This window comes from Salvelinus sp. IW2-2015, linkage group LG25 (genome assembly GCF_002910315.2).
Source record: "Salvelinus sp. IW2-2015 linkage group LG25, ASM291031v2, whole genome shotgun sequence".
Taxonomy (NCBI): Eukaryota; Metazoa; Chordata; class Actinopteri; order Salmoniformes; family Salmonidae; genus Salvelinus; species Salvelinus sp. IW2-2015.
In genome coordinates, this window is record NC_036865.1 from 10,957,250 (window position 1) to 10,982,818 (window position 25,569).

Genomic DNA, 25,569 nt, shown 5'->3' on the forward strand with positions numbered 1-25,569 from the left:
GTACATATTGCAGTTATAAAATACTACTGCCATGCTAAAAAGCAGGCCAATGTCTATCCAATTACTTTGAATTGGAAAATTGACAAATTATATGAGATCAGTCAACATAACTATTGAGTTACTTTTTCTGTAATCGCCAAGTCAATTGTGACCTCCCGATCTCACAAATTGTTTKATGTAATTTTCCAACAAGGAGCATGGAGCCTTTAACAGTCGAACCAGGTCCTTTAACAGTCGAACCAGGCATTTTCTCCGTCTTTTGATGTGGGTTTGATGGCAGGTATCTGGGAAGCCTTAGCTCTGTTGACAGGCCTGCAGCCCTGACAGAACAACTCTTTCCCTGGTTAGGGCTTCTAGGTCCTATAATTGATAAGAGCCCGTTATATGTTCTGCTGTGTGTAAGAGGGACTGGGGAAATGATTAACCTCGCTTTACGTTTCTGACCTCTACCCTCATCTCCCGCGCTACGCTTTCCCAGCCCTCCGCCACATAGCCTGTCCTGTCCTGTTTCCAAATAGTTCCCTTTTGAGTTTGTTAGCAGATCAGGTGTGTAGTGCTGGGGGAGCACGAGAGAGCYGCGCTACCTCCCTTTTTTCAATTTGAAAAAACACAGAAAATGTATTCTCATCAATTTTAAATTCATTTRATTTAATTACCWCAAAAATRCCATGAAAAAAGATAGAATGACAAACCAATCCAATATATAGGCTACAGCAGCCTAGAGATAGGTAAATTGTGGTTTCGTCCCMGTCTTCTCTCTGGCGGTGGCGAGAATGATGAAGAACTGTAGGATGTGTGTGCACTGCAGAGGCCTGTTAGAGKCCTTCTAGTTTGGTATGTGAGGSTGGYAAATTGGAAATGTGAATTGGGCCAAGTTGGAGGTAATAATGCCTTTAGGTTATAGTTTATTGCAATGCATTAATACACCACACCAAAAGCTTGATTTTATGGCTGTTTTAAAACAAATTTCCTGCCATTCTACATATTAATAATTTATGTTCTCTACTTGTAAATTGATTTGATCACTTAATCTACGTAAATAAATTACATGAATTGATAGTTCACCTATCTTTTTAATTGTATTCTGTAATAGGGTATATTGTAAACATGAGTTCAAGCTAATCAAATCAGCTAATCAAATTAGCGCTCCAATTAATAAACAGTCATCAAGATCTGTTGGCTATGACTAATAGTCCTACTCATCCCTTATTATTATTACAAATAGAAGATTTCTCACAATCGGGTTCCTTTAGTAAAGTTAGCAGCCAGGTCACCTGTGATACAAGTCAGTATTCGACGTCCATCCACYTCTGAMRAATGCCRGAGGACGTCGGGAGATGACGTGGAAACTGGCCACTAGGGGCAACAGTAATCGCTGTTACCTTCAAGTAGGTTTTGGTTATGCTACTGTGTTGCTAGGGTATCTGCCTCTGATTCCAAAAGGTTGCAAGTTCGAATCCAGCGATAGAAAGTTGTTTGAGAGTATTGTTTTAAGCCTATCCCAAACCTTACCCCTTACCTTAACCATTCGGAGTTAATGCCTAACCTTAAGATTCTGCAGTTAATGCCTAAACTTAACCTTAGACTTAAATTCAGAGTTAATGCTTAAACTTAACCTTAAAAACGTCTAAATTTGACATTTGAGAAACATGGATAAACGTCTAGTTCTCATAACAGAACAGGATATAATAGCATAGCATAGTAGGCCTATAAAGRTTTTACACCAAAAACACCTCCTCATTTCTAATGAGATTATAGGATGGTTAGCTGAAGCTGAATAGTKAAAATATTCTCATGCACTAAAACTCAACAGAGCCACTAAACATGATTTAAACAAAGAAAGGCTAATAGGTTTGTGAACACCATATGCTATAATTTGCTCACAAAACAGTAATTKAAGTAGATGGAAATGAATAGGCTATTCCCATGAAACTGATGGAGATCAATCAGATGATTGACATGCAGATGCAGTTTCACTGGTAAAACGTGAAGAATTATCATTCACGATGGACAGTGATGGTGGCCTATTTTAAAAGTAGGTATACCTAACTTGGTGTTTGAGGGTGTTAAAAATCGAACATGTTCTTGAGACAATATGTGTGGGCATAGGCAGATGTTGCAATTGGAGGATGCATTTTATGCATATTCTATAACAGGGCACTCCAACCCTGTTCCTGGATAGCTACCAGCCTAGCCTGTAGGTTGGAGTGAAACCCTKCAGGACGGTAGCGCTCCAGGAACAGGGTTGGAGTGTCCTGTAAAGATAGGCTATTCAATGGGCTACATCTGTCGGTACAAACTTTGATTGAGGAAATGATGACGTCGTCGACATATTTTTTTGCGCTCCCACACCAAAAAAAAAAAAAGCACTACACCACTATAAGACAAACGGATGGATGGACGGACAGATAGCCAGACCCCGCTAGGGATGGCCTTAACAGGTCCTCTGATAATGCAGTCACAATGATAGTCTATACTCAAAATATGAGGCCTGGATACACTTTTTGTCTCCAATTGTGCCTGAGCAGAATTCTGAGGTAACTGGTATCTCATGTAACAATGGAATCCCAACAATGCAATAGCGTTTCTCAGTTAACCCTATTAGTCAACCAGGGTCCCCGCTATGTGCTTGTGGTGGATCAACAGCCAGGACGAGATCCAGTGTCCCTGTTAAACGCATAAAGCTCTTCCACATTTTTCTCCTCACCTCAGAGATTTGAGGCGCTAACGTATTTGCAAGACAAAAGGGGAGAAGTAGCTCATACGTGGGAGCAGGAGCATTCTTTGACCTGAGAGGAATCCAAAGCACTCTGGACTTACTTCCAAGTCAAAACAGCAACAAAGCTTCCATTGAAGGTGGAGAGATGATTGTTTCCTTAAGGAACTAAAATAATAGCTGGATGAGAAAGGGATGGATTAAGACGGATTGAGATGAACTCCTTTTTTGTAAACGAACCTTCCGATATTTACCTTTGAAGATAATTGAGTGTTGTGAATAAAACCAATGAACTTACAATCATTTATTTGAATTGAAGTCGTCACACAAACTTGACCTCTCTACTGAGAGTACTCCAATAAGTGCACTTCAGTTGGATCCAGCATGACACCTCATAGGTGTAACTCAGAATGAAACCAAATATCTTTGTATTATGATTGCAGGTGAAATGTAAAACATGTTCTATTCCTTCCACTGATTCAGCGATAAGGAACCCAGAAAAGGCTAGAATGTCAAGAGCAAGGGTGACAGACCTGCAGAGTAAACTAAATTCGAGAGAAATATGAAGACCTGACCTTTTCCTTCAATCTCCTTGACTCCAAAGAGGAAACGCTAACATTGTGCCTCTCGGAAGTCCATGGATAGGCCAACTGATAGCTACCGTTCACCCAAAGCATTTTTCTGAATTTAGATAAATGTGAACATTTTACACAAAACAGCTCGAACACAGTAACAAGTTGTACCGACTTCACACACAATTCAGATCACCAACAAAACAAAGCTACTTGACTGAATTCTGCAGGTATATTTTTGTACTTGTAGTTACTAACATCCATAAGGTACACGTACAAAAGCATCATGATTTGCAGACAACAGATCCACTGTTGTCCAGATCAGATTTGAGTTATTTTATCGACATATTATTCTCTTCAGACCAAATGTTCTTATGAGGGGGATGAGACACCAACAGTAGATTAATGATGACAGTTGTGTGAGTGAGTGAGTGCGTGAGTGAACCACTATCTGATATCTGTCTGATTCAAACATTTTTTAATATACTCTGCATACTGTAGACACGTAGATAGACATTATTCGAGGGAGAGAGAGTACTCCTCCCTGTAGCAGGGCCCTGCAAGCTAGTTACTATGTCCCAGGAAAAGCCTGTGCTCTGAGAGGACCGCTACCATGACTGTGATAGGCAGGCCACTAAAACTCTCAGGAGAGACACTCTTTATTTCACACTGGTATTCCTGACACAATGTGTCACTCTGTGAATATATAGGTACAGTATAGGAGAGATATGAGTCACCTTCTCTACCCCATTACTGGCCTTTACAAAGATTGGGACTGAGTTGTAATAAGTGAGTAATACTCATTCAAGTCAAATCAGGTAACATTGACAATCGTTTCTCTAACTTGTTTAAGTTTACAGTCCTGCAATTAAAAGAAGAAGAAGGCCACATTTTTACCAGGCAATATCACTTTTTTTTAAAGTCACCCATATGAAGTGAATGTGTGGGTTATGGTTTCATATCGAAAGGTAATTGAACATAAGGGGAAATAGCTATAAGCCAAGCACCAAGGCTGCCAAAGCAGCAGCTACTCTTCCTGGGGTCCAGCAAAATGAAGACAGTCTATACAATTTTAAAAACATTACAATACATTCACAGATTTCACAACACACTGTGTGCCCTCAGGCCCCTACTCCACCACTACCACATATCTATGTGTGTGTGTGTGTGTGTGTGTGTGTGTGTGCGTCTATGCCAATGTTTGTGCTGTCATTGATTTGACCTTACTTTGAAACGCCTGAAATTTCAGAAACGTAAATAGCTCTCTCTGATGTGACCACCATTATCTATACTTTTAGCCATTTATATATTTCGAAAACCATTCGCCTGTATGCTTAAATGCAGCATATGCAGCACCAGGCACTGGAATAAGTCAGTCAAAAGAAACATAATCCTAAAATTAGAGGGATCACGCTGATTCGGATCCCTTTAATATGCAGTCGATCATTCAAATCCTATTTTCAACACAGGGTATCAGGGTGTTACGTCACATTCATTGAAGAGTTACATTTCCACAGAGCTCCACCTCTAACATAAGAGCAAGCTCCTCCCAAAAGCCTTATTCTTCGGGATATGACAATAAAGAACTCCCAGTGCTGCTAGCTTTCTGAGGGCCTCCTGTTCCATGGGCTGAAAAGTGGAGAGAGTACACAAAGTCTGTTCGTATTGACTGTATGGTGCAACTTAGCAACCATTAAATCTCTTGTTTGTTGAGGGGAAAGCATTACAGACAACAGTGTACTTTTGGCCCAGATCTAGCATCATATCCTGTACACTATATGCAGTACTCCAGAAGTTGTGTTTCAACATTCCACAGGTTTTCCAGAACTCAAAGCACAGCACTTTTGGTTTGAGGTGAATGGGTAATGAACGATAGGTTTACACATGTCAACAGAACCTAATACGGTAACAACCACTGAAATAAATTCACTGACACAGCCTTCTCATCCTGTATATTATCCTATCATCATTACCAAGACGTGTCAGACAAGAGAGTGTAAAACAGAAAGTTGTATGTGAAACTTCTCCAGGCCTCAGGAGAAGGGCAACATCCATCATAGTCAAAATGGTAAATAAACCACCCTCTCCCCCCTATTGGATGTTGATGTTTCAGCTGAAGGGATACTGGCAAACAGAGGTATTGGAGGATAGTTCTAGAGAGACTTTTTCCACCAGAATATAATATTATTCAAGGTTCCAGTCCCTCGCCCAATCAGAGTGTGATGGGAAGCAGATGTCCCACTTCTTCAGCCCCATTAGACAAGAGGAAGACTCATCCACGCTCCTAATAGCCCTTATTAACAATCAACACTCAAGCGCTTTCATTTGGCCAATCTGCTGTCCCAGTTAAAGACGTCAATTCACGCGATCCATCTGCAGGAGGTGGCAGGAAGCCGTTCTGAGGGGCGCCAGTGTACGGTGTCCCCTCTTGCCCAAACTTTCAACTCCCTAATTATGCCTGAAATCCTAAAGGTAATACATGACCTTTAGCAAATGAGCTACTGCAATTCCAACTACCGTTGCCCTCCGTAGCCGACGAGAGAAATAGGGAAATGCAGTTTTCCCTAAATTTCAATGAAATATGTTGCTGTTGGCAGGCGTCCCAGCTCTGTTAACATAAGAACGTGCTCCCTCTGGTACTCTGGCTGTGGTCTGCTCTGATACCCACAGGATGTCTGGAGCGAGCGAAGGGGCCACTGTGAATGGTGCCAACATACAGAGGGGGGCCCCTTAGGGCCTGGGGCCACACACTCACATTACACATGGTATCACGTTTTGGCCCATTATTGAATAAAGTATCTTCATAAAATGAGGTAGGTATAATCAACCTATCTGCACAGCCACAAGGGGAATATTTTGTTGTTATTGTTGAAAGATATATGTCACGTTGAAGTAGCGAACTGTTGAGGTGGTTAGTTGATATTTTCCATTCATGACACAGCAAATTCTCAGAAGCATTAAAACTGTCAAATGCAACAGGCAGCAAGAACTCTATAAATCTAGATAAATGTGGATAATCTCCATCGTACAGGGAGAGTAAAATTACTTGACAAATACGTCTCACTATGACTGAAAACACAGGGTTGTTTAAACAACCAATAACTTTTCATTGAGACTTACCACACCTAAAGGGTCTGGCCGTGACACCAATTAGGACATGATTAGCTTTCCAAGACAGCAGCCTTTCTGTGTTCTAAGCAGTTCTCAGGCGCTATTATATTTCATGCATAACTCAAAATGATGAAGTTACGAAATCCTCTGCATATACAGATGATAGAACAGATATGGTCCCATAAAAATCCTTTCCGAGCAGAGCCTGACTTTAGAAGTACTGTATTGTCATATCGAATGTGGCTTCCATTTTATAGATTTTCTGTTGCTAGAATAGTTACAGTGAAACAAGTTTGACACACAGGGACTCAAAATCGGTGGCAAATGTCGGAGGTTTGTGGTTGTGACCAATGTGTCAGCAGAAACACATATATACACACACACACACACACACTGTAGTTTGAGTGACTCGTTCGGTGAGCCAAAAAGATCTTATAAGTTCAGCTCAGACCAGTGCCAGTTATTTTGCGATATTGGCATTCAAACATGGCTGAGATGTCTGCTTCAAAATCAATGGAAGTAATCTTGGAGCGTTTCTATCGGATATCTGTGCTTTGTTCAGACTGGAGTCCCATTGTATTGTATTGGGAGTTCTTCCTAACTTCTGTGCCATCTGGAAAGCTACTGAACCCGCTCCACATTTCAAATGAAATTGAAACATAGATGTTTGTGTTGGTTGGTCGCCATCCAAAGAAAATGATCAAATTCTTTGCTCTTGCTCAGTTTTACATTTTTAGATCTTCACATGCATAAGTGCATGAATGTTCACAGGCCAAACTTCTGTAATGTTCTCCGGAACACCGGAAAATAGCCCTGGTATTCCAGTATTCCTCTGATAATGCAGGACAGGAGTTTGAAAATTGTATGGTCAAGGATAATTGAAACGGTGAGAGGGGCGATTTATTTAGGTATACTGCTGGGTCTTTTGCATATCTAATGGCACCTCCATTTCATTGTTTATTTGTCAAAGTCAATGCAAACTATGCACGCTGCAGAGTTGGCTATCAAGCTCAGTTACATTTACAGTCTACAGCCCTTGGCATGTTCCAACAAAACAAAACATACAGAGATACATTCATGTAAACAATTCTTTAATTAATCATCTAGGGTCAGATCGTAGCAGAATGGCATTGTACTGTATTGGGTTTTCTACCCACTATTAAACTTCTCCATGCTAAGACGGTGCATTTCTGCTTTCCTATCCGACTAGAATTGTCCTGGGGGCTCAGTGTATTACATCTAATTTCCCCTCTATGTATTCCCTGTCATGCTTTTATTTGTAGCAGCACAATTGGTGCTTCTTGGTGGCCAACTCGAGCTGAATGACCATGCATTTCTTAAAGCCTATTCACACAACATACAGACCAAAAGCAAATGTGAAATTGGATACATACAGTGTAGGCCTATATGTACATAGCACCAGCCCTAATTCAGAGTCTGATTCACTGGTATTTATATCAGCAAAACAATCTTCAAATATTGCAGAGAGCATACTCTCTCTATTTGCTCAATCGTTCCTCAAATTCAATACGGAAATAACTGGTAGGAAGGCAAATAGCCATAAAGGCGTGTCCACCTGATTGGAGCATTAGGTTGGCTGTGAAGTTTCTACAAACAAGATGCTAACAAGTTTAGGATGTGAGTGTTCTGTTGGAGATGGAGTAGTGGGAGGGGGATCGAGTGGCAGCAAGCTCTTTGGTCAGGACCAGACTTATGTAGAAACCAGATGGTCAGCTAGCTCTACTGTGCTCTGACTGCTCTCTGTCCACCTTTCTCCCTCATCTAGTCTCTGTCTGTAGCAGGCGACAGCCCTCCCCAAGTTTGGCCACACACTGGCAGCTGCGCTGAAAACTAATCACAGGCGAAGAAAGTGGATCCGCCAACCCCTCTTCCTGTCAGCAGGGATATCAAGGTGAACTTGGGGACTCCTTAAATAACCAGCCCCACGACCTCTTCACCCCCACCCCAGTGCAAAGATTAGAGGAAACCTCTTGTTTATCAGGGCAAACAGTGGTCTTGTTGAACTACATTATCATCTGCAGGGAGAGTATTTAAAAAAAAAAGAGGCTCTGGATTCATTGGCTTTACTGCACCGTGTTAATTTAGGTGCCATGTGTGCTCACTCCCAGCGTCTCGCTCTTTGGCCCTCGCTCTCTTTCTTTCTGCTGCTCTCTTTCTCACTTGCTCACTCTCGCTCTAAAACTCACTTGTTATGGCCATCACATGGTTGGAGATTTACTTATCCAATAGAACTCAAAGTATTCTTAAATGGAACAGTGCAGCATCCCTCAGGGCAGTTGTCTTGGGCCGCTACTCTTGATAGTCTTTCATGGTTGAGGGTTGAGAAGAAATGTAATACTTCTCTTCTAGTCTTTTTAAGAAACATTTCTGTGTTGAAAATGCCTAACCATTTGTATAATCTATTTGCATACACTTCAAACAGACATCCATACCCCACCAGATGCGCCACTATGGGTTTCTTCACGGTACCAAAACCAAAAACAGATTTAATGAGTCGCTCAGTTATGTATAGAGCCATGTCATTGTGGAATGCACTGCCACCAGAGGTTACACAGGCAAAAAGCAAGTTAAAAAAACAACATAAAAAACATATTGTATCTCTCTGCTTCTCTCTTCTCTCACACACACACACACACACTCTCTCTGCTGCTCTCTCTCTCTCCCGTTCTGCTGAACACTCTCTGCTGATCTCTCTCACACCACCACACCACACACACACCACACACACACACACACCAACACACACAACACACACACACACACACAACACCACACACACACACACACACACACACACACCACACACACACACACACACACACACACACACACACACACACACACACACACACACACACACACAACACACACAGGAGCTGCAATGGTCTGTCAGCGAGCGTGCTATAGGCATGCGCTGAGTGCCCAGCGTGCCAGTTAGTCAATGAGCGCCACTACCCTGCAGAGAAACTGGCACTGGAGCAACACTGACAAGTGTTTGTACCTTGGGCAATAAAAAAGTCACAATGTTTGTACATAGCGTTATCTCCCCAAGTGGTCCTTCACCTCCTCTAAACAAGTCCAATTTAGATTCATGGACAAGCATGCTAATGTAGACTCAATAGGAATGGACTGTCTTTTCAGAACGCTGACTCATTTTGATACACAAGATTAACACAAGATTAACATCTGCATTTAAAACTGTACTTTYAACATCTGAAAAAGAATGACTAAAATAACAACAATATAAATACAAATAAACTCTCTCTTAATATCGTAAACAAAATAATACAAGGAAATAAAGAATATGCATTATGCTAATGTATCATATGGGGGTAGTGTTGGAGAGAGTTCTGTGTGTGTCGTGCAGTGCTGTGCGTTTGTCTTCATGCCCAGCCTCAGGCCAGATAGTGGCTGTGTGAGGGACAGTGGGTGACAGCGCCTGCCTGCCTGGCTGGCTCCCTCATTGCCCTGGATTCTGTGGGTGGCGTGGGTGGTGAGGGGGTAGAGCAGGGGTCAGCTATGCCAACCATGCCAGGCTGCCGCCCTGTGGCAAGGGGTTCTGATTACACCCTCTTCTGTCTCTGGATATGGATTCCCCTCGGACCCCGGCCAGGTAAACTGTCAAAGCCCGCTTCCTCCCTCTCGGGATGCAGACTTTAAAGGCCTTTATCCTCTGCCGCCTTCCTGCTATCCCCCATTCCCCCTTTTTCKCCGGATTAATCCTCCCAGATGGATGGGACAAGAGCTCGCGCCCTGCTCTTTTCCAAAGCAATGTGGAGATGATAGATCCACTCTGGCCTGCCTGTCCCAGGATGTTGTCCAACCAGTGGCAGTGACATGCTCTTCCAAAGATAGAATCCCCCCCTTTACCCATACATACACCCTCCCATCCCTCCTAGCTCAATGTTGGTCACTGTTGTGATTTCAAGCCACAAACCAGCTAAATCCAGGGAGTTAGCTTCTTTGATGAAGCGGAAATGCAAATGACAAGAGGGGGAGGGGTGGGCTCGCTCTCTCTCTTTTCTCTTTTTGCGGACGTTAGATCCAAGAAAGTGCCAACAATGTGTTGATTCAAGTCAGCTCTGGAGTCAACTCTTGGAACAAGGGCCTGGATCAATCTCCCTGTCACAGACATTTTCCTACACTTTGACAGATTATTAGTTACTTGTATTCATTCGGTACAAAATATGAATATATATATACACAATATAGTTATAATTATTGAAATATTGATATACATGTATACTGTATATATACACATGAATGTTATTAATTTGCTACAAATGTGCACAAAGTCCCCATATCGCCATGTGCGACTCCTCTGACGGCATAGACATCAATGTAAACACCGTTGACGACAGAGCCGATAAATACTCACACACATTTTTACACCCATAAATCAGAGGGCTAACATACACACGCTGTATCGTCCACGCATGAAACAACACAAATGCTTCACTCCCTTTGTCTCTCTGTTTATCTGACTGTGACATGAAACTTCCTGCTGTCCCTGTTACCAAGATCATCTCACATTATCATTATGCTTATGAGCATTTCTCCTTGAATTACCTATACATTTACATACATTAGCGAATGTTTTATTTTCATATTCATAAAATCATATTTATGCAACTGGGGACTTTAATGTGATAATCAATTCACCACAGTTATGTGAAATAGTTCAGCTAACACATTTCCAAAATCTAGAATAAACACCACAAACATCCAAGCCATTAAAAATAACAATTTGTGAATGTCCAGCCAACCAAAACAACAGRCTCAGAGCCGAAGGCTTTGTGAAATACGTTAATCCATGCTGCTAAGAATACGACCATCGCTCTATTTGGCGTTGGTCAACATGTGACCATTAACATGAGGTAATGGGAAGGTGACACATGGAGGGTCTTACTGACCCCCTCGCCATATTTCGCTATGGCAGCATGTGATGCTTATTAGACACTCAGGGATGTACAGTACACATCTCCGCATACCCAGACGATTCATGGGCACAATTCAGCCATCGGCCATGTCTGACTTTTTATAACCAGGAACTTGGTATTAGACAACATTAGAGAGTCGTCAGTGTTATAACGGCAATGAGGAGTTGAGTCACAAATTGTTATAAAAATATAGCATAATCATGATACTTAGCYTAAATGAAAAGTGAAATGTTTAAAGCATGCTAACTACCCAGCTCCGTTTAGCATGTCCCACGAGAGGATCTTTTTTTACAACTTCTCACAAACATGTCAAGCCGTAATTAATGCCTAGTGTCCTTCGAGTGAAGTACTCACTCTGACCACAGTTCAAAAGATTCCACTCAACAGCACACCGTACATACTGCATTTACCACCTTTGCACCAAAGGGACAACTATGCAGAGTTTACAATGATAAGTTCCTTTCAGTCAAGTGAAGCTGTACAACAGTAGTTCCTTTCAGTCAAGTGAAGCTGTACAACAGTAGTTCCTTTCAGTCAAGTGAAGCTGTACAACCAGTAGTTCCTTTCAGTCAAGTGAAGCTGTACAACAGTAGTTCCTTTCAGTCAAGTGAAGCTGACAACAAGGTCACAATCAATCAAATACTCCATCTGTTGACGTTTGAGGGACAATTGGAGAGCTCTTCAGGACGAAAGCGTTCCTCTTCAGTCAACACAGCAACCACTACTTAAATAAACAAAGGAAATGAGCCGATGCGGACACCGTGTGCTGCCCTGTTGGCAGGCCAGGATGGACACTTGTGTGCTGCCCCGATTGGCAGGCCAGGATGGACACTGTGTGCTGCCCTGAGTGCAGGGCCAGGTGGACACTGTGTGCTTCCCTGATTGGCAACGCCAGGATGGACACTGTGTGCTGCCCTGATTGCAGGGCCAGGATGGACACTGTGTGCTGCCCTGATGGCAGGCCAGGATGGACACTGTATGCTGCCCTGATTGGCAGGGCCAGGATGACACTGTTTGCTGCCCTGATTGGCAGGGCAGGATGGACACTGTGTGCTGCCCTGATTGCAGGGCCAGGATGGACACTGTGTGCTGCCCTGATTGGCAGGGCCAGGATGGACACTGTGTGCTGCCCTGATTGGCAGGGCCAGGATGGACACTGTGTGCTGCCCTGATTGGCGAGGCCAGGATGGACACTGTGTGGTGCCCTGATTGGCAGGGCCAGGATGGACACTGTGTCGGTGCCCTGATTGGCAGGGCCAGGATGGACACTGTGCGTGCCCTGATTGGCAGGGCCAGGATGGACACTGTGTGCTGCCCTGATTGGCAGGGCCAGGATGGACACTGTGTGCTCCCTGATTGGCAGGGCCAGGATGGACACTGTGTGCTGCCCTGATTGCAGGGCCAGGATGGACACGTGTTGCTGCCCTGATTGGCAGGGCCAGGATGGACACTGTGTGCTGCCCTGATTGGCAGGGCCAGGATGGACACTGTGTGCTGCCCTGATTGGCAGGCGCAGGATGGACACTGTGTGCTGCCCTGATTGGCAGGGCCAGGATGGACACTGTGTGCTGCCTGAGTTGCAGGCCAGGATGGACACTGTGTGCTGCCCTGATTGGCAGGGCCAGGATGGACACTGTGTGCTGCCCTGATTGGCAGGGCCAGGATGGACACTGGGAGCACTGTATAGCCATATTTTCACTGTCTTCAGAAAGTATTCACACCCCTTGACACATTTTTGTTGTGCCAGAGCCTGAATTTAAAATGGATTAAATTTAGATTTTTTTGTCACTGACCTACACACAATACCCCATAATGTCAAAGTAGAATCATGTTTTCAGACATTTTTACAAGTTGATTTAAAAATTAAAAGCTGAAATATCTGTATTCAACCCCTTTATTATGGTAAGCCTTAATAAGTTCAGGAGTAAAAATGTGCTTAACAAGTCACATAATAAGTTGCATGGACTCACTCTGTGTGCAATAAGTGTATAACATGATTTTTGAACAACTACCTCATCTCTGTACCCCAGACATACAATTATCTGTAAGGTCCCTCAGTTGAGCAGTGAATTACAAACACAGATTCAACCACAAAGACCAGGGAGGTTTTCTAGTGCCTCGCAAAGGACACCTATTGGTAGCAGACATTGAATATCCCTTTGAGCATGGTGAAGTCATGAATGGTGTATAAATATACCCAGACTACAAAGATACAGGCGTCCTTCATAACTCAGTTGCCGGAGAGGAAGGAAACAACTCAAGGATTTCACCATAAGGCCAATGGACTTTAAAACAGTTACAGAGTTTAATGGCCGTGATAGGAGAAAACTGAGGATGGATKAACAACATTGTAGTTACTTACAATACTAACCTAATTGGCAGAGTGAAAAGAAGGAAGCCTGTACAGAATAAAAAATATCCTAAAACATGCATCCTGTTGCAACAAGGAATAAAAGTAATACTGCAAAAAATGTGGCAAAGCAATTAACTTTTTTGTCCTGAATACAAAGTGCTATGTTTGGAGGAAAATCCAATACAACACATTACTGAGTGCCACTCTCTATATTTCTAAGCACAGTGGTGGCTGCTTCATGTTGACAGAGCTTGAAGAACTTTGAAAAGAATAATGGGCAAATGTTGCACAKTCCAGGTGTGGAAAGCTCTTAGAGACTTACCCAGAAATACTCACAGCTATAATCACAGCCAAAGGGAATTKTACAAACAATTGACTCAGGGGTGTGAATACTTAATGTGAATTAGATATTTCTGTATTTAATTTTCCATAAATGTTTTTTTTTAATTCAGGCTGTAGCACAACAAAATGTGGAATAAGTCAAGGGGTATGAATACTTTCAGAAGGCACTGTACATASACATATCCCACAATGCATTGCTTCAGAATCCTGGTGGCAGGCTGCAAAGGGACAACAGCCACACTGTCCTGATGAACCGAACCTGGGCGTCTGTTATTGTTAAAGGGCGACTGCACTTCCTGATTTGGCCTTGTTTTTCATCAATGACCATTAAGAATTGCTAGCAGCCATTKCTGAAGGCAAACAAGAGTGGTCTTGGGGGTGTGGTTTGATGTGGGTGTTTCTTGGGTGTGTKTTTGCCATTCAAGTTGAGGACTTCTCCCCTCCTGACWGACTCACCATCTCGAGATAGCCAGRTAATTCAGTTCCATGTGTAGGCTAAAGCCTGCGCTGACCTTGTGTTTAGCCAAGCTGACAGCAGCTAGCTAGCATAGCTTGGTGATAGCTGCAGCTGGCTATCCTATCTCGCGTATATTTCTCTGTCAATTGAGTTATGGCAAGATAGCGAGAGTCGGTGTCTGGAATGTGTTTCATAAGACACGCGTTCTACAACGCATTGCTACTAAAGTAGCTAGCAACTTGGTTTCAACGTTTCATCATGTCATGTAAATACATGTTAGTGTGGAAACGATATCAACTACAGCGAGTTGAATGCCTGCGGTCCTCAGTCAGCTCAGCTGTCCTACAACACAATATGCTGGCTAGTTTGTCTGGTCTCGTCTCTCCTTATGTCCACTGTTAGATCTTTCCCGGAAGARAAATCCCATAACTAATATCCCTATAGGTGTAGGCTACATGTGGACATTACACAAACATCGTCCAGCTTGACTGTAGATACATCAACAACAAAAATGTATGGATGTGTTCGTGTTACAAAGACAAAACATTTTCTGATGTAAATATCATATTGATGTGCTTATAAAGACTGATTGCCTAGACTTAACCTTTACAAAACAAAATATGTTGTGTGTAGATTACAACTTCAGTTGTCTAACCAGAACTAGAATGGCATTTCCATTTTTATGGTKTATTTGCCCAAATCTAAGGATTTGTCTGTTTAACACCCTGACACGCACAGCTCTCTGGGTGAGGTTCTGTCTTCAATTCTCCAGTAGGTGATGAAGTCCCTTCCATCTACGTAATGTATTACAGGTTATGGACATCTGCACTCAGGTGGCAGGAYGTGTGGAGCGGTTGACACATTCATCCTGGATAGGAAAGAATTTGCCTCATGGTTTCAGCAGAACTGCAATGACATTCRGTCTCATGGGATGGGTGGCCAAAAATAACTAACTGAAAGCCAAACCCCCAATATGACTGTATTGAGGCATATGTCATGGTGCTTATATGGCTATATGCTACATTTTTTAAATGTAACCTTTATTTAACTAGGAAAGTCAGTTAATAACAAAAATGTATTTACAAGGAACAGCGGGTTAACTGCAGAACGACAGATTTTTACCTTGTCAGCTCGGAGATTCGATCTAGCAACCTTTCGGTTACTGGCCCAACGCTCTAACCACTAGGCTACCTGCCGCCCCAAAGATTAGTTCCCTGACCGGGAATCGAACCCAGGCCATGGCCATGAGAGTGCAGAATCCTAACCACTAGACATGCCACTGCCTACTTCATTTGTTCATTTATTAAACAAGACAGCTCATGATCCAGTGCCTTTATCCCAGTCAACACACCTATATTTGAGCTTTAATTATCTTTATTTTGTTATAATTTTTGGGAGGGGCAGCCAAATCTCTGCAGGCCCACCCACCAACAAATGTCTGGCTATGCTACTGTTTGGAACTGTTGTCTTCATACACTGACAGCTTAGGTCAGCAAACCAAAAGTACATTTTCACATTAAGTATATTCAGGAATGGTTAGCCTAATGTACTTAGAAAACATACATTTTGAGAAAATTTTGAAAAACTTCCAAAATAAAAATGGAAACAAGGCCTCAGATGTACATTTAACAGCAGTTTTTGAAATGAATGACCAGAAACTGCCAAACAGTCTGCCCAGGCCATAAAACACAAGCCATCTGGGATGGCTCCAGTTAAAACGCTCTCACACCTGAAAAGAAAGGGTTGCTCTCAGAAGCTCTGACAGCARGTCCACCTTAACTGGTTTTCACGGAACCTCCGAAGACACTTACCGGTCAGTTAAGACCCTGACATCCTATTGACAAGACCAATTAGCACTAATGTGTGTACGCTCTCACCTCCGCTGGTTCTCACAGGCCTGTTCCGCATAGGCCCACTCATTCACAAACACACACATACACACACACACTCTTTACTACTTAATGACTGACACCTGGGGGCTTGAGCAGAGAAACAGCAGGTGGGCTTAGTGACAGAAGAACCTTTACCAATACAAGTGTTACATCTGCTCCTGCCACACCCTCTACTGCTCCTCCTGTGTCTCCTTGACCTGCCGCCACTCCCCCAGTACTCTCTTCCTCTCTCTGTGTGTGGGCGGCGAGAGGTGTGCTGGAGTCAGAGCAGATCCCCACCAGCTGCAACCTGTTCCATAATCAAGACCTCTACAAATACTCAAATCTGCCACTTCCACGCTGCCAGATCGTAATCTCTGCTCAGTCAGTCTACGATTCTAGCCGTTTGTTACTATTTAGATCCTGTTGTGCCTGTTTTCCTTGCCTCGCGCTGTTTTCCTCTCCGCTACAGTTCCGCCCGCTCTGACTCTGGTCCCTGTCTCCAGTTCCAAGTCTCGTCATCCTGCTACTCTTTCCTGGATTCACCACTCTACTACTCCCTTGGATTCCCATCCGGACCTGCTTACCCTGTCCCAACCCCTCTTGTTCCAGCCTCAGCCTCTGCACCTGGTTCCCTGCAACCCACCCAAGCTTCCCCTGACCTGCACTCCATCTTCCCCCTGTGTTTCAATAAATACCTTGGTTACTTCATCCCAGTTTCCTCGTCTGAGTGTGCTCTTGTGTTCCCCTGTTCCACTCCACGTAACAACAAGTTTTCCTTGTCAGTCACAATGCTTCATGTTTGCTAACAGCCCCAATTAAGATGTTCCAGAATGTTTGGTACTAATGGAATATATGCCGTAGGTGCACAACTCTCTGTGGCATAGGTTTTCCAATGGAAGAAATATGAATGCTTTTTCTTGACAGTCATTGCTGTTCCGTTCAGTCCACACATACCATAACTACAGGGTTAGTTGTGTAGCGGATGTGGCTAGTTATCAGTGGGCTGCCGTGCCCTGTCGTGCGGCCTAGGAATGCCCTCGTCACACCAGCTTGCATCATGACCCAATGTGACACAAAATGCCTACGCCGCCAACCACTGCCAACTGTGCCCAAAATACACATACACCTGTCGTCATAATGAAGCTAGCCTGAGGGCACGTGCAAAAGGATGGCAAGATTTGGCATGTACAGTATCAAGTGTACACATAGTATATACCAGTAAAACCTGTTGAATCCTTGCATCTGTTGCCCCTCCTAAAACAGACAATGAATCCTGCATTGTGCAGTAGTGCCATAGCTGCTGCATCTATAAAATCTCCCCTTACTTGCTTTGATCTTGTTTGTCTTTTCACCCTCCAACCTTGCTGTGACGTTTTTAGTGTTTGCATGGTTTGCTTCGTATCTCTAATGGCTGTCAGTTACACACGTTCAACAACAGAAGCATGCACAAACATGCACACAAGGTATCAGTATCCAACATCAATCAGCAGTGAATCATAAAAGTGTCCTTACATGCACAGAGTGCTATTAGGCAACTGAGATAATCTCATTTAAACTCCTTCTCTCATCTTCCGCTTATGGCATGAGTGTTGCACACTGTTCCCATTGACAACCTAAGTGCAGTGAATGACCACAATCAATTATATCACACTAATAAAGAAAACATTGAACACCATTATACACAAAAAATGTATGCTTTTAGAGATTAGTTTAAAGATCCTTGTATGGTAGCCTGAACCCAGATCTGTTTGTGCTTTTGCCTACTCCATTGTCATTGTCTACAATTCCATAAGAAGTTGGCAAGAGAGCAGAAGCAGACTGGCACCAAGCCACACAGATCTCACTATCCCTACTCAACCCTCCACCCTACAGCAGCGGTTTGCCAAATGTAAACGCCCCTCCCACGCTTACATATTCAGGGTAGTGACCCATTTAAGCAGGATTTGATCAGCACAGATTAGTCGCGGTGGATAAAACCCTTGATTACGCCTGAGCACAGCTGTTGAGGTGTGCTCGAATCAGTCAAGTGTGAGGGATCAGAGATGAGAGTTGGCGGGACAGAGGCTTAGGCTTACCTGGTGGACAAACGCAGCTATGGGGTGCTTCTCTGGCCTCTCGTGTTTTGGGAAGTCGAGCCGCCAATTTCTGCACGTGGGGGGGGGGGGGGCGGAAGAGAATGTTACGGCTGTGATGGTGATGAATCAGAGTTCAAAAGCACATCGACCTAATTATCAAATGACAAAGACCCCTCTCATCTTTAATCAAGGTATCAAAGTTGGACAATTGACCTCATTAGATGAACAAACACCGTTTGCTTTTCAACCCTAAACGAACACAGAACTTCCAGTACTGTCCCACTGCATAGCAGTCAGGGCCATTCATAGTACTTACTATCAGAGGCATGCCACGTGTGCTGCTTAGAGGCCTCAAACAGGTGCTGAAGTTGACATGGTATAGTTATGACTGTTCTGTCATTCTAAGCATCGGGTACAGTAAATGTACTGTGCATGTTACCTCAATGTTCCTATCCGGCCTCTAACCAAGATACTGCACTAGAGACTCTGGAGTGGAGTAAACTGGTCATGGAAAAGGGAATCCATTCTTGGTATCAACTTAAAATTTATGAATGTGTTATAGCTCTTCCGTACATATCACTGACTCAGGTCAGCATGGGAATACGCTGTTACGGTCATGTCAAGCAGGCCAGACATGCTCCTAAAATGTGGCTGGCTGGCTCCAGATAGCATAGGGTTGGAAGTAAAGCGGTCCCGTCATTCAAAACTCTCATGCGAAATCAATCTCAAACTGGCTTTTGACATATTTCTCTAAACCGACTTTAAATTAATCATGAATGGGTCCAGGAATGTATTTAGTTGATACTGGCAAGCCTTTCTCTCAGACTCAGCTGGTGATCTCTTTAAAAAAAGACCAGCCATAATGAGAGATACATGTTCTCCAGGCATTTTCTCTACTGATCTCTGAAATGCCAAGTAAAACTTTAAATAAACGAAATACCAACATTTCTAAAGAATTCTCCCACCTGGATAATGGAAAGAAAAAAAGACAATACYTAGTGCTGATGGTCCTGAATCTCATCTGTCACGTGACACTAAAAGCTTCCGAAACCACATCAAGGATCACAGTTGACAACCACAGCCACTTTAAATCTCAATGAATAYAGAAGTCTGCTGGGAGAAGAGAAATTTGTAATTACAGGGCTTCAAATTACCAATATTAACCAAATTTACAGGCATATCTTTATTTAGATTAAGAATGAATAGGGTGGTCTCTTTACTAGCTGACTGACTTGATAGTGATAACAGGCATCAGGACGTGGATAGACGGATGGTGAGGTGTTATGGTGCAGACATGGCAGCTGAGGCTCTCGCTCCTTTTGGGTTAAGGGGAGAGAGAAAGGGAGGGTAAAGAGGAAGGTACATTCTCCGCCTCTCTGCCTCCCCACTTTAATGGTAACCCGATGCCAGAGTTTTTGATCTGGTTTTAATATTCTATTTTAAAAAGGATGACAAAACATTTTACAATCCCAAAGTCAGATTAATATTAAGACCCTCTGACTTTGCTGCCCAGGGGCCCTGCTATGGAGGCACTATAATGAGCGCTGTCCCCCTGTCCTGTGGCTACATCTCTGTTACTGGACTGAGGGACTTTGGGGCGTATTCTCGATAGCTCTGCTGTGAAACCGATACCCCACTTGACTCTCAATGATTTCTCTAACAGACGTGCCATTAACACATTGGTATCATCAGTCACATGGTCTTAAATCATTTAACACCAGGACATAAAGTACATTATTGATCATTTTGTTCTAATCAACAATCGTTGCGTTGTTTCCATGTGTCATAAAGAGATTAATCTCCACACTCGTTTGCCCTCTATAAATTCTGCTCCCTACGGACACAACGGACACGCCAAAGATCCACAGGTGTAGATTGTTAAATGAGCTGTAAAGGAACTTCTTTGCTTGCTGAAGGACCCTAACTCTACCATACACACTTAGAAAAAAGGGTTCCAAAAGAGTTATGCAGCTGTCCCCATAGGAGAACCCGTTTTGGTTCCAGGTAGAACTGTTTAGGGTTCCATGTCGAACCCTCTGTGGAAAGGGTTCTCCTATGGCGACAGCTGAATAACCCTTTTTGGTTCTAGATAGCACCTTTTCCCCCCCTAAGAGTACACATCTACAATACACAACATTTTCCTTAGAGCCTGTGGTTGTTTGGAAATGGCTTGGTATCCAAAATATTGATATACAAGAAGGGAATTGTAAAGTGATTCCATAATGCAGAAAGGTAGAGAGTTCCTTCTTCTCCACTCCACGTCTCAGCCCCGATCCTTCACTTAGACCCGAACCCTCTTACTGCTAAATCACCGTGAGAGGTTGAGCTCCGGTCTCGGCCTCAGCCCTACAGTATATGGCTTTGACTCTATCATGCAACTTTACTCTGAGAAAGCACAGAGTGTGTTGTTTTTATTACCTTGTCTTATTAGTACATGGAGCATTTATCCCCACTACTCTGCTCGCGCATTCTGCTCTATCGAACTGCATGCAGAGAGATGGCAGGTGGTTGTCTGCTCAGTGCTCAGCAATGGTCGGGCTGCCCAGAGCACCTCAACACCACATCTAGTTTACACACTGTGGGGTGACAGACCAGCAGGGACCAGAGCGAGGAAACCCAGGCAAGGGGAGACGTATTTCTCACTTTTCTACACCTCGGAATCTGGACTGAAACTCACACGAGCTTGAAGAGGGAGAAATGTGCGCTAGGCCTCTGTCAAGCCTACGGAGAACACTTTGTGGTCAATTTTAATGTTGAACAGGCCAGTTTTAGGGTGACATAATGATGTGTTCAGGGGGTGTCAGAGAATTTTTGGAATGAGTGTCTCTCAAGACTCTTGATTTGTGTTTCAATCAGTGGAATAAATGTTATATTTCTACAGGAGTGGCTTAAACTGCATAGAAAAGAAGCTCACAATTCATTTTTACCATACAGCTGTGCTTTTTCAGAGCAATACAGAGATACAGAGCAGGAAATATGTATATTATTTGAGCTACAAAAATTAGAGTACAAAAACATGAACCACATACATTATCCAATAATGTATGCAATATTACCTCAAAAATCTGAATGTGAATAGTGAGTAATAATTTAGGCCTGTGCAGCTACATTTTCCAGAGAGGATTTCAACTTGTACTAAATTAATAAAAAACAGTTGGAGGCTCTGGAATGTGTTGTGTGAAACAGGCAAAAGCTGTCAGCTAAAAGCGTTCACATCTGCTGTTCCTTCACATTAATAATGTGAATTTACATAAACAGATCTAAACAGAAAGACTGGAGGAAGATTATGGCTATGGGCCCCACCAGCTCATTGCTACATAGCAGATATTCACTAACTACAATAATGATAAGCAATGTATCAAACCTACAAGATCATTGGGTATTTGTGACATGCACAATGTCAAGTCGGCAGATTCCAAAAGCTGATATTCACTTTCACTGTAGGCTATCTCGTCTAATGCACCGTGAGAGGTTTCTCTCTTATTCATCTTGGATTTCAAGGATACAATCTGTGTTGTTAATTTTCTATAGGAACACATACATTTGTATCCTAAAAATAGTGTGGTGACCATGATTGCAGTGGAAAAAAAGAGTCTTCTTATGCACCCCTTTGAGGTGCACTGCTGTCRCTACAATAAGTGCATTTACAATGATGTCCCGAGTAAAAGTGGAGGGGAACATAACAAACAAAGGTAGGCTAAAGTAAACAAGGGAAGGGAAAACAGGGGCACTGCGGGACTTCAATCACAAGATACGGGGTTGTTGGTATAGCTGTGGAAGTGGTCAATTAAAGGCCAGCGCAAGGGCGCGTTGAAAAGCAGATTTTAAAACAACAGACGGGATCCCAGGGTCATTCACAGTCCTGTTATCTAAACCATGGTGATGTCCCAAAGACGTACGCAAATTCTCCTCCCATTCGGTTTCAATTTAGGGATAAACTAGACTTTGAACTAAAGCCAGCGCGCTATGGATGTGACGCGCTTTTCCATGCATGTGTTATTCCATCGGAGTCTAGAGGTAGCCAATGAGAGTGCATGTGATTAAATGCAATATTAAATATATGTATCCGAAAATGAATATCTTTCTTGCTAAAAAAAGTATTAAAAACAAACTTATTTGAACTTTGGACATTACATTCTCGTGCATGTTAACATGAGCAGCTGGTCTAATACCAATCGGAACTGCCGCTGCTTCAACCACTTATGGAATGAGTGAGAGACATCGATATGCGGGGTAGGCTACGCATCCTATCCATGCCCTTTAAAATAAGATATGTAAACAAAATACACAATATGATTTTTAGAAAGTAGGCTCATCAATATTTTCAGTAGCATGACTAACGGAATGGATAAATAGTCATTTAAAATATGTTTCCCCACAGGTGTGTAAAAACATTTTCATAACCTATAGCCTAATAATTTGAACAATGCTACAGTAAGTAAGCCTACAAAAGTACAAAATGTGGATAAATACATGTTTAATGTGGAATAATCTGTCCATAACCCTTACCTCTTCCAGAATCTGATCTATTCGGCCAAAGATAACTGGTTCCACCTGCTCGAGTGAGATCCACGCGGAGAGCTGCGTATCTCTCTGTTTTTCCAAGTTTAGGATCCTGGACTGAAGCTCCGAGGTTCTCAGGTAAACGAGAATGCAAAATCCAAGAGACAATACAGAGAATACGATGCCGACAGTTATACCAGACAAATCTTTCCAATTCCTCCAAAAGCGTTTTTTGCAAGGGTGCTCACTGCAGGTCCTGCCTACACTTCTACCAGCAACTCCCCACTTTTGATCTTCTTCCATGTTTGTTGTGTTTATTAGATTTTTATCCACAACGAAATTCCAACATTCATCGGGAGAAAGGTGGAAAGCGAATTGTAAGGGATATATATCCTTACGACCTAACTTTTGACAGGGGAGTTGCCTTGGGCAAGTTGCAGCTGTCCTCTTCTCCAACCACCTTACTATATTCAGATGAGTGTCTATATCAAAGTATTATGAAGCATTCTGTAGATTTGGATCAATCAATAAGTCATGTCCGATTTGAAAGGAGCTTTATTCATTTGCCTTGTGGTTCAGCGRTGCCATTTGACGAGATCTTCAAAGCGGTCCTGCAGTGTCCCAGACGACAGTCTATCTAGCCTTCTATCTCTGCAAGATCACCAGAGCGCTCTCTGCACAGCTGAAACCCGACCCACTCACTCGCCTCTGCTCTAAAGTAGTTATCGTGGGCCTTTTGCGCCACTGTAGAGTTAGTTGCCTACATGCTCCTCCTATTAGTTGATTTAGGCTAAATGTCGGGGCGGGATTCACGTCGGTGTTGCTGCCCCAGTTGATCCAGCACTGGCGGAGGATATTTTTAGGTCTGCACAGTCTAGATGCGAAGGGAACACGCTAACCCCTTGCTCACCGAAGTGCACGTTATAGACTCTTCCTCATGAGTTGTCCGTTTCTGTCTAATGTCGAAGAGTAGGAAATCAAGCACTCAAGTTCACTTAAATAGGCCTATATGGTTAATCGAATTGCCAACTGATTTTGTTGGCCAATGCCGAGCCTATGTTTGATTAAAATGAAGAGGAATTCCAACACCATCAACACCAACCTGCAACCCCTTCACTGTTCAAAGGTATTCTCCTTCTCAGGTGTGTTCCAACTGTCATGTTTCTTCGCACATTAAAGTAACTTTTGTAACAATAAGGCCCTACCTGTGCCTACCTGAGCCACTTCCTTATACACTATATATACGAAACTATGTGGACACCCCTTTAAATTACGTTGCTGACAGGTGTATAAAATCGAGCACACAGCCATGCAATCTCCATAGACAAACATTGGCAGTAGATTGGCCTTACTGAAGAGCTCAGTGACTTTCAACGTGGCACCGTCATAGGATGCCACCTTTCCAACGAGTCAGTTTGTCAAATTTCTGCCCTGCTAGAGCTGCCCCGGTCAACTGTAAGTGCTGTTATTGTGAAGCGGAAACGTCTAGGAGCAACAACGGCTGAGCCGCGAACTGCAATGCCAAGCATCGGCTTGAGTGGTGTAAAGCTCGCTGCCATTGAACTCTGGAGCAGTGGAAACGCATTCTCTGGAGTGATGAATGCATAGTGCCATCTGTGCAGTTTGGTGGAGGAGGAATAATGGTCCGGGGCTGTTTTTCATGGTTTGGGCTAGGCCCCTTGGTTCCAGTGAAGGGAAATCTTAACGCTACAGCATACATTCTAGACAATTCTGTGCTTCCAACTTTATAGCAACAGTTTGGGGAAGGCCCTTTCCTGTTTCAGCATGACAATGCCCCCATGCACAAAGCAAGGTCCATACAGAAATGGTTTGTCAAGATCGGTGTGGAAGAACTTGACTGGCCTTCACAGAGCCCTGACCTCAACCCCATTGAACACCTTTGGGAATTAATTGGAACGCTGAATGCGAGCCAGGCCTAATCGTTCAACATCAGTGCCCGACCTCACTAATGCTCTTGTGGCTGAATGGAAGCAAGTCCCTACAGCAATGTTCCAAAATCTAGTGGAAAGCCTTCCCAGAAGAGTGGAGGATGTTATAGCAGCAAAGGGGGGACCAACTCCATATTAATGCCCGTCATTTTGGAATGAGATGTTCGACGAGCAGGTGTCCACAAACCTTTGGTCACGTAGTGTATCTGTTTTGGTATTAATCTTGAAGCTGCTGGGTCCTAATACCCCACTACTACACTAGTCTGGGTGTATAGAGTAATTGATATAGCGTTTGATTAAGTTCTCAAGTTCATTCTAGTTGCTTTCCAGGACTTTCACTTTTTCTTTCATGGCTGCTCTGGTCAAAGAAATCAAACGTTGGCACTCCCACTTCAAATTACTTCAAATTATGTAACGCAATGTTGAAGCCCACTTTAATCAGCCTTTCCCTTTCATTGGAGACAAGGGAACACGCTCTCTTAGGACTTTCTGTGTCAAGGGTCAGGGCATGTAAAGATGGAAGAGGAACATTATTCTCAGCCACACTGGAAAGGGACTTTGAGTTGTGTTGTCCAGTCTTTCGCCAGCATCGACCCCAATTGACTTGATTCCAACGGCATCATGGGCACTGGCCGAGAGTGAGCATTTTCTCACAT

At 43.2% G+C, this 25,569-nt stretch overlaps 1 long non-coding RNA gene across 1 annotated transcript in view; it reads right to left on the minus strand.

The window, feature by feature from the left end:
• The window catches only part of LOC139023004 (uncharacterized), a 49,916-nt gene extending 26,201 nt beyond the window's left edge, over positions 1 to 23,715 (minus strand). The window contains exons 1-2 of the long non-coding RNA XR_011474069.1: positions 22,971 to 23,715; positions 18,462 to 18,531 (exon numbers count right to left, since the gene is read on the minus strand). This is a non-coding gene — a long non-coding RNA (uncharacterized lncRNA). The remainder of the gene's footprint in view (positions 1 to 18,461; positions 18,532 to 22,970) is intronic.
• Between the last annotated feature and the right edge of the window lie 1,854 nt (positions 23,716 to 25,569).